The sequence below is a fragment of the Trachemys scripta genome, chromosome 1, assembly GCF_013100865.1.
Source record: "Trachemys scripta elegans isolate TJP31775 chromosome 1, CAS_Tse_1.0, whole genome shotgun sequence".
NCBI classification, from domain to species: Eukaryota; Metazoa; Chordata; order Testudines; family Emydidae; genus Trachemys; species Trachemys scripta.
The window spans coordinates 225,943,676-225,951,446 of NC_048298.1; the positions used below are offsets into that span (position 1 = coordinate 225,943,676).

At 42.8% G+C, this 7,771-nt stretch overlaps 1 protein-coding gene across 3 annotated transcripts in view; it reads right to left on the minus strand.

The window, feature by feature from the left end:
* PLCXD1 (phosphatidylinositol specific phospholipase C X domain containing 1) overlaps positions 1–4,981 on the minus strand; it is a 31,526-nt gene extending 26,545 nt beyond the window's left edge. The window contains exons 1-3 of one of the 3 annotated variants that reach the window (XM_034757768.1): positions 4,813–4,981; positions 2,256–2,335; positions 1,828–1,966 (exon numbers count right to left, since the gene is read on the minus strand). The gene's annotated coding sequence lies outside the window, so the exon portion shown is untranslated. Of the gene's footprint in view, positions 1–1,827; positions 1,967–2,255; positions 2,401–4,812 lie in introns of those variants that run through there. The other 2 variants (XM_034757772.1, XM_034757780.1) reach the window with 2 other exon arrangements.
* Between the last annotated feature and the right edge of the window lie 2,790 nt (positions 4,982–7,771).

Sequence of the window (7,771 nt, forward strand, 5' to 3'; positions counted from 1 at the left end):
GTTCATAACCCAGCAGGGTCACCTCAGTCTTTCCTTATGAGGTAAATAATCTAAGCACCATGCAACTTACTGTGTGTGGCCTTTCAGGCAAGGGCACGGGCTTGATATGCTAATTAAAGATCCCACTGCACTATCCCTAGTCACATTTCTTTCCCCTTCACTATTGTTCTGTACATCAGTCAGCTGGTCCCCTCTTCTCCCAGCGTACCTGCATTTCAGTGGTGCTGTGTGTACTGTATATTGAACAAAGTTGCTATGTAAGCTTAAAATAATATTTTTAAATGCTAACCATTTGCAAGAAATTGGATAGTCTCCCTTTCCCTTTCTATACAGCCAGTGGAAGCTCCTAGGTGTGCAGCACTTCTGAATATCAGGCCACTTATGTAGATACCGAAATAATGATTATGGGGCCTAATTTTAGGCACCCGTTTTTGAAAATCTTTGTTTTGGACTCCATACCACTTTTCATAAGGGTTTCTTGGGCTAGTTTTTTCCACACACAAGTCACCCCACAGAGTTGGAGTACAGCCTCTGAACTTGAGGCCATTCTCCAAATGAACCTTATTAGCTAGGTTAACTAATGAAATATGACTGTGCAATTTACATTCAAGATCTTTAGGATGATGCTGTAACATCACCACTCAGTGTTCCTCCCTGACACATGGCTAAAACTCTGAGGGGCAGCTCCTCAGCTGGGGGAAATTGTCAGAGTTCCATTGAAGATAACAGAGCTATGACAATTTACATGAGCTAAGGATCTAACCCTTGTGTGGCAATGACTCTCCCTACTGCCAAGGAGGACTTGATGCAGCTCTCTCTCAAGCCTGTGAAAGTCAGGCTTGTGATGGAAACTGAGATTCAGCTGCTATAAATAATGTAATGAAATTTTGATTCTAAAAATAACTACAAATATTGATTATATGTTTTCTCTCTTCCCCCCTTCCTCTGTTGCTTGTCTTCTTAGACCACGATCCTGCATTCCTGCATAAGGGTCTAGCAGTACAGAGTCCCACTGAAGTCAGGGGTACTTTGCACAGGTGCAGGAGTTTGTCAGCCCATGAGCAACACATGGCAGAATCAGGGCCCTCCTCCGTTGTAGGAACTTTGAGGCAGAGATTATGTCTTCCTGTAGATTTTAAGGCCAGAAGGGACATTAATCTAGTCTGCCCTCCTATATAACACAGACCATAGAATCCAACCCAGTAATTTCTGCATTGAGCCCATATGCTCTGTTTGAGTTAGAGCAGGGGTGGCCAACCTGAGCTTGAGAAGGAGCCAGAATTTACCAATGTACATTGCCAAAGAGCCACAGTAATAGTCAGCAGTTCCCCCACCAGCTTCCCTACCCTGCTCACAGTGCCTCCCACCCGGGTACCAGCAGCCCCACCGATCAGCGCCTCCCGCCTCTCCCTGCACCTCCTGATCAGCTGTTTCCTGATGTCCAGGAGGCTGGGGGGTGGTGAGCATGGGGGGGGGCGAGGGCATGGCAGGCTCAGGGGAGGGGACAGGAAGCATGTCTTTTAAAAAGACTGGAAAGCCATGGAGAATCCATCACACCACTAGATAAGTTGTTCCAATGGTTAGTTACCCTCACTGATAAAAAATGTCTTATTTCTAGTCTGACAGTAGACAAGCTAGGTGTGGACAGTGCCAAACAATTTGTGGATGTTACCATAATAAAAATAATAAATATTAAACCCAGTAAACTAGGTAGTATACAATTGCATAGACATAATGGACAGTTTCATTAATATTTTAATATCTGTATTAAACATCTGTAATATGCATGATATATTTCCAAAAACATAATAAATAATACAAACTTACCAAAATATAATACAGAGTATTATAATTTTAGCTCGTTGCCTTCTAAATTCAATAGGCCAAAAAAGAGGGTGTGGCAAATCACTGGTGTGGGGTAGTTTATGTTGGAAGTATATATTGTATGTTTCGACCTGTGAAATTCCTGATGAAACAATGAAAGTGAGTTCACCATTCCTCTTAGGAACAAACTAATACTGCAGTGATTGGGGAAAATATGTTTACATAAACTAAGTGAACTGCCACTTAAGAATGAATTGTCTCTGGAACACACAAGCAAAAGCATCCACATCTAGAAACAGTCTAAATAATTCAGAATCCAACTCACAGATTGCTTTTAAAAGAAGTATATATTCAAATAATTCCAGGTCTTTGATTTAGTTACACTATACTTTTGTTCTCAAGGGGGAAGGGATTATTTTAGTTTTACTTACTCTTATGAAATCATTTGGTTTTCATTTCAGCTGTTCATTTCTTCAAAAAGATTTCCGCTTTTCTAGCAGCTAGTCTTCCCCTGTGAAAAGACTGAACTGAATCTCAGAGATGACAGCAGGAAATAAATGCAAACAAGCACAGCACGTTACCTGCTATGGGATTGGTCAAAGTCTGCAGCACACTCTCAGATCAAGTGACACCCAGCTTTATGAGAGGAGGAAGAACAAAAGTTCCTCAGATTCGTAGAGCTGTCTAACATGTAAGAATGAGACACTGTATTGCTTCATGATTAATGTACATGCAAGGAATAGGGAAAGGAAGTCTAGCAGCACACAAAGTAATAATATTTAACAAACTTTTTGCAGCATTTTTACATTTTTACATCTTTACATTTTTAAGATGTAAGGATGAAAAGGACTGTATAAGAGCTAAACTATATTACTTTTTCTATTCATTATTATCACCTTTATCTTCTAACAGCATTTCCATTCTCCATTTCAAGGAGAAGAACTAGATGACCTAGTATTTCTTTTCCCATTTCCAACTTCTACAGTTTCTACATTTAGGATGTAGGTTACCATCATTTATCCAGGTATTTTACAGACATAGAAAGTGAAGGTCCCATGCTCTAAGAGCTTACTATCTAAGTAGACAACCTATATACAGATAGTGGGTGAATGGCATGTACTGACAACTAGTTTGATTCACCAGTAAAGTTTAGCAACCACCATGCTAGTTACAAATTTGTTTCTCACCATTCCTAGAGACACTGCAATATCAGCTGCATGCAATGGAGTGAATACATTAGCAAGCTCCCCTGTCAGGGTTCCATCCCCACTCTGAACTTTAGGGTACAGATATACAGACCCGCAAGAAAGATCCCCTAAGCTTATTTCTACCAGCTTAGGTTAAAAGGTATGCTGCCACCACCAGGCGAGTTAAACAAACATTTAGGGAGAGCCACTTGGAGCTCTGCCTTTCCCCAAATATCTCCCAAGCCCCTACCCACCTTTCCCGGGCAGGCTTGAGAATAATCCCCGCAAGCCCCTACACCCCTTTTCCTGGGAAGGCTTGAGAATAATATCCTAACCAATTGGTTACAAAGTGATCAAAGACCCAACCCTTGGGTCTTTGGACAATGGAAAAATCAGTCAGGTTCTTAAAAGAAGGATTTATTAAAAAGAAAAGGTAAATATCATCTCTGTACATTCAGGATGGACAATAACTTTACAGGGTAATCCGATTTAAAGAGCCCAGAGGAACCCCCTCTAGCCTTAGGTTCAAAGTTACAGCAAACAAAGATAAACCCTCTAGCAAAGGAACATTCACAAGTTGAAAAAACAAAAAGAAACTAACATGCCTTGCCTGGCTGTTACTTACACGTTGAAATATGAGAGACTTGTTCAGAAAGATTTGAAGAACATGGGTTGATATCCGGTCCCTCTTAGTCCCAAGAGCGAACAACACCAAAACAAAACAAACAAAAGCCTTCCCCCCCCCCAAGATTTGAAAGTATCTTGTCCCCTTATTTGTCCTTTGGGTCAGTTGTCAGCCAGGTTACCTGAGCTCCTTAACCCTTTACAGGTAAAAGGATTTTGGTGCCTTCGGCCAGGAGGAATTTTCTAGTATTGTACACAGGAGGGTTGTTACCCTTCCCTTTATAGTTATGACATCCCCTATTCAAAAAATACATTTAATGTCTAGTCCCCAGATGAAGGAGGTGGTCTTAAGGAGTTATTTAGAGCTTTTGTTATTGTAATTTAGAAGCATATTTCTAAAAGTGCCTCTACTTCACTGTTATAATACAATGAAATTTATTTTTATATAGCTTCCTTTATACAGAGCATTATAAAATGCTCCAGAGACATAGTACTTTTCTAAAGCTGGATAAGGAGACTATCAGCCAGAGGTGAAAGTAGGCCAGTATGGGCCGGTACAGTGTACCAGTAAGAAGTGGCCGCCAGTACTGGCCCATACGCAGCCAACGTTAAAGTGCTACCACAGCAGCGCTTTAACATTATTGCCCCTTTTCTCCCTCCCCCCCCCCCCCCCGGGCCACCGACAGAACCCCGGGGGGGGGGGAGCGGGGCATGAGCCAGGCAGCATTGATGGGCTGGCTGGGGGAGGCTGACCCTCCCAGCCCCACCTCTTCTGCCGAGGCCCCGCCCCTTCCAGGGTCCCAGAGCCAGGCCCCCATACCAGTAAGTACTTAATGTTACTATCAGTGGCAGAAAGTGGAAATTAGAAGGGTTGGGGTAGAGTTAAAAAAATAAATGTTTAAAAGCAGTAAAGATACAAGTTACTGTGTGTCACAGTTCTTGGGTTGCTGACGGCACCTCCTGCTGTCTGAGGCTGCAAAACCCATAGCCCCCCCCCCCCCCCCTGCCCCCAATCTGCATAAACAGGAGTCTCTCTGATGCAAAATTGAGGCAAACAGTCTAACTGCATTTGAAGGGGATGGGGCTCCTGGCTCCCACTCTCCAAGTCCTTTCAGTACAATCCAAGATACCCCAGGAAGGGGTAGAGGATAGTGGTACCGACTGCTTAACAGCTCACCTGAGGCTTGCTGAACCTATCCGGCCTGTCCAGAATATCAGCATCTGTTGTCTGCTTGTAGATACAGGGAAGATCAGTGGGTGAGCTTCTCGAGGGCAGTTTCTGTGAAGCCTTCCAGGAGCCCCTCTTAGGAGCTGCTGTCTGCTTTCTCCCAGAGCTGCCCAACAACTGTCTGGAACAACTGGCTTTTAAACTGTTATTCCACCCCTGACATGATTGACAGGGCTAGAGAGGCGGGGTCAACCTTGCCCACAGTAGCCCTTTAACCAAATTTGTCACTAGTGGGGGGCTTTATACACCAGGTCACAGTATGACAGAAAGCAGATGAACCCAACAATGGGGAGGGTAGTGCAGGGTTCATCAAGCACAAAAGCAAATGGGAATTTTTTTAAAATAAGATTTGAAACTCAGAAATCACTAGGGGAAGAGGAGACAGATGGCAAAGGAGGAGGTGAATGTATAGTGAGCAGAGAGCTATAAAGTCAGCAATACAGGATGAAGTAGAGTCCATGGAGAGTTTTAAAAATCAGGAAGAAAAAGTTAAATTTGATTCAGAGACTTCATAGGAAGGCAAGGTGATGGAGGATGGGTGAGAAGAGAGTTATTTGGCTCTCAGACACAATTGTGATGAGTGCATTAAAATAGACAGCTAGGTTCCTGCATGCTAGAGCAAATCTGGCTACAGCTGTCTGGACACTTTCAAATTTAAGAAGTAAAGGGCATGAATTCTCCTCTCTGGAGTGACACTGGTGATGTCAATGAAGATACTCCTATTTAAATTGCTATGAGTGAGATCACAAACTGGCCCTAAGGATTTAGAACAACCATAAAAGAAGGAATAACAGGAAACTAATCAGCAAGTGATTAAGCAATGACAAAGTATTTCAACAGAGCAAGGGTCAAGGTAAGGATGAATTCTGGTAATATTGCAGAGATCATGATAAGCAGATTTACAGATGAGGAAGCTGTGGGAGGAAAAAAGTCCAGATTCCTGGCTTTGGTTCCAAAAAGTGTCTGAGTTAAAGTGATTAATAGTGGAATTAGAAATACTGGACAAAAAGGAACTCAGGAGGAGTTGGTGACTTTTTGAAGCATTCAATAACAGGAAGTTATGGAGCTGACAAGACAGGGAACTATAAGGGGATCAGAGAGTGCGTTGATGGACACAGAGAGATGCTTCATGTCTGTGTATCTGAGTGAAACGTTTCTATTTTGTTAATTATGTAGGCATCCATCACGGCTCCATAGTTAAAGCTGATTTGAGTTTTGCACTTAGAACAGGGATTCAACCATTTTATTGTGCGTGAAGAATACACTTTATTTTCCTCCCCGTTGCACCACTTACTCTTTGAATTATGAATGTATTTTTCTGAAATTTTACATGTAAATCTGTCCGAGTTAAAAGTAATTTAAAAGGGTCCGTTAATAAATTATGCTGCTGTGTGAGACCTTTTTTTGTCCTGAATGATCTTGTCTCAGACACTGTCAAGCTAAGCGAAAAGTGGCAAAGAAGCAACTCTTTAATAGATGTGGTGCAATGGGTAGTTTTTTTAAAGAAATGTTTAGGATTGATGGTCCTTTTTCCATGCTATAAGGCGGGGTCGCTCAAACTTCATTGCATCACGAGCCCCTTCTGCCAACGATTATTACTACCCAACCCCAGGAAGGAGGAGACCCCAAAGACCGAGTCCCTCCACCCCAGGCAGGGGGACCAAAGCTGAAGCTTAATGGCTTCATCCCTGCGCAAGTGGAGACTGTAACCTGAGCCTCACTGCCCAAGGCTGAAGCCGTCAGGCTTTGGCTACAGTCCTGGGCAGCGGAGCTCAGACTTTTGACTTCATCCCCAGGCCCCAGCAAGTCTAAAGCCAGCCCTGGCGACCCCATTAAAAAAGGGTCATGACCCACTTTGGGGTCCCAACCCACAGTTTGAGAACCGCTGCTATAAGGTATGGAAATGCAATATTAAAAAATCCAAACAGTCTTTAACTGTGAATTTCCGGGTTTTGCAATGCTTGTGTTAGGCATATGTAATACACTGTACCTCAGAGAACCACCCTGAAACCCCCATATTTACCACTGGCATATAAGTATGACATGTTTTGTACAAAGTATGCCTTGTGAGGTATCTTTTTAGAAGTCTTGATCTGTTGAACATTAATATCCTGTTGGATTGTCTGTGCTGTCCTTGTATGTGCAGTTATGACATTTTGCAGTGTGTGTTACTGAAATATGTTTGGAGTGTGGAGACTCCCACAGCCAACCTTTTAATTGCAACAAAGGACCAGCCAGACACACTGATGGCCCATTAAAGGGAATCCACTCTCAAATCAACAGCCATCCCAGAAACTTCTCAGAAAGAGCATGTATACAATGGAGACTGCTTGACCAATGGAGACTGCCTGATCCCCACATGACAGCAAAAGATTTTTTCAGCAAACTGAAAGAAAATATAAATGAGGGAAAGTGGCATCATCATTTGGCCTCTCTTCCCCCCTTCCCCTCCCCAACTCAACACCTGGAAGAAATGTCTGGAGGACAAACACTTTGAACTGGGGAAGGGTGGGCCCAGCCTGGAAGGCAAGTCCCAGCCCACATATTGAAGATCTGTAAGCTGTTTGTTCCATCTGTCAGGGTGAGACATTGCTTGATTCAAATCCTGCTTCGTTTGTAGAACTTAGACTGTGAATTTATTTTTATTTCTTTAGTAACCAACTTTGATCTCTACGCTTGCGACTTATAATCACTTAAAATCTCTCTGTAGTTAATAAACCTGTTTTATATTTTACCTAAAACAGTGTGTTTTGGTTCAAGTGCTTGGGAAATCTCAGTTCAGTTTACAAAGGCTGGTGCGTTGTCCTCTCCATACTGAGGGAGTGGTGAACGTACACTGGTCATGCGTCTGTATAGTTCTGGTATGCAAGGCTGGGGAGATGGGAGGAACTAGTTGTAGTCTCCCTAT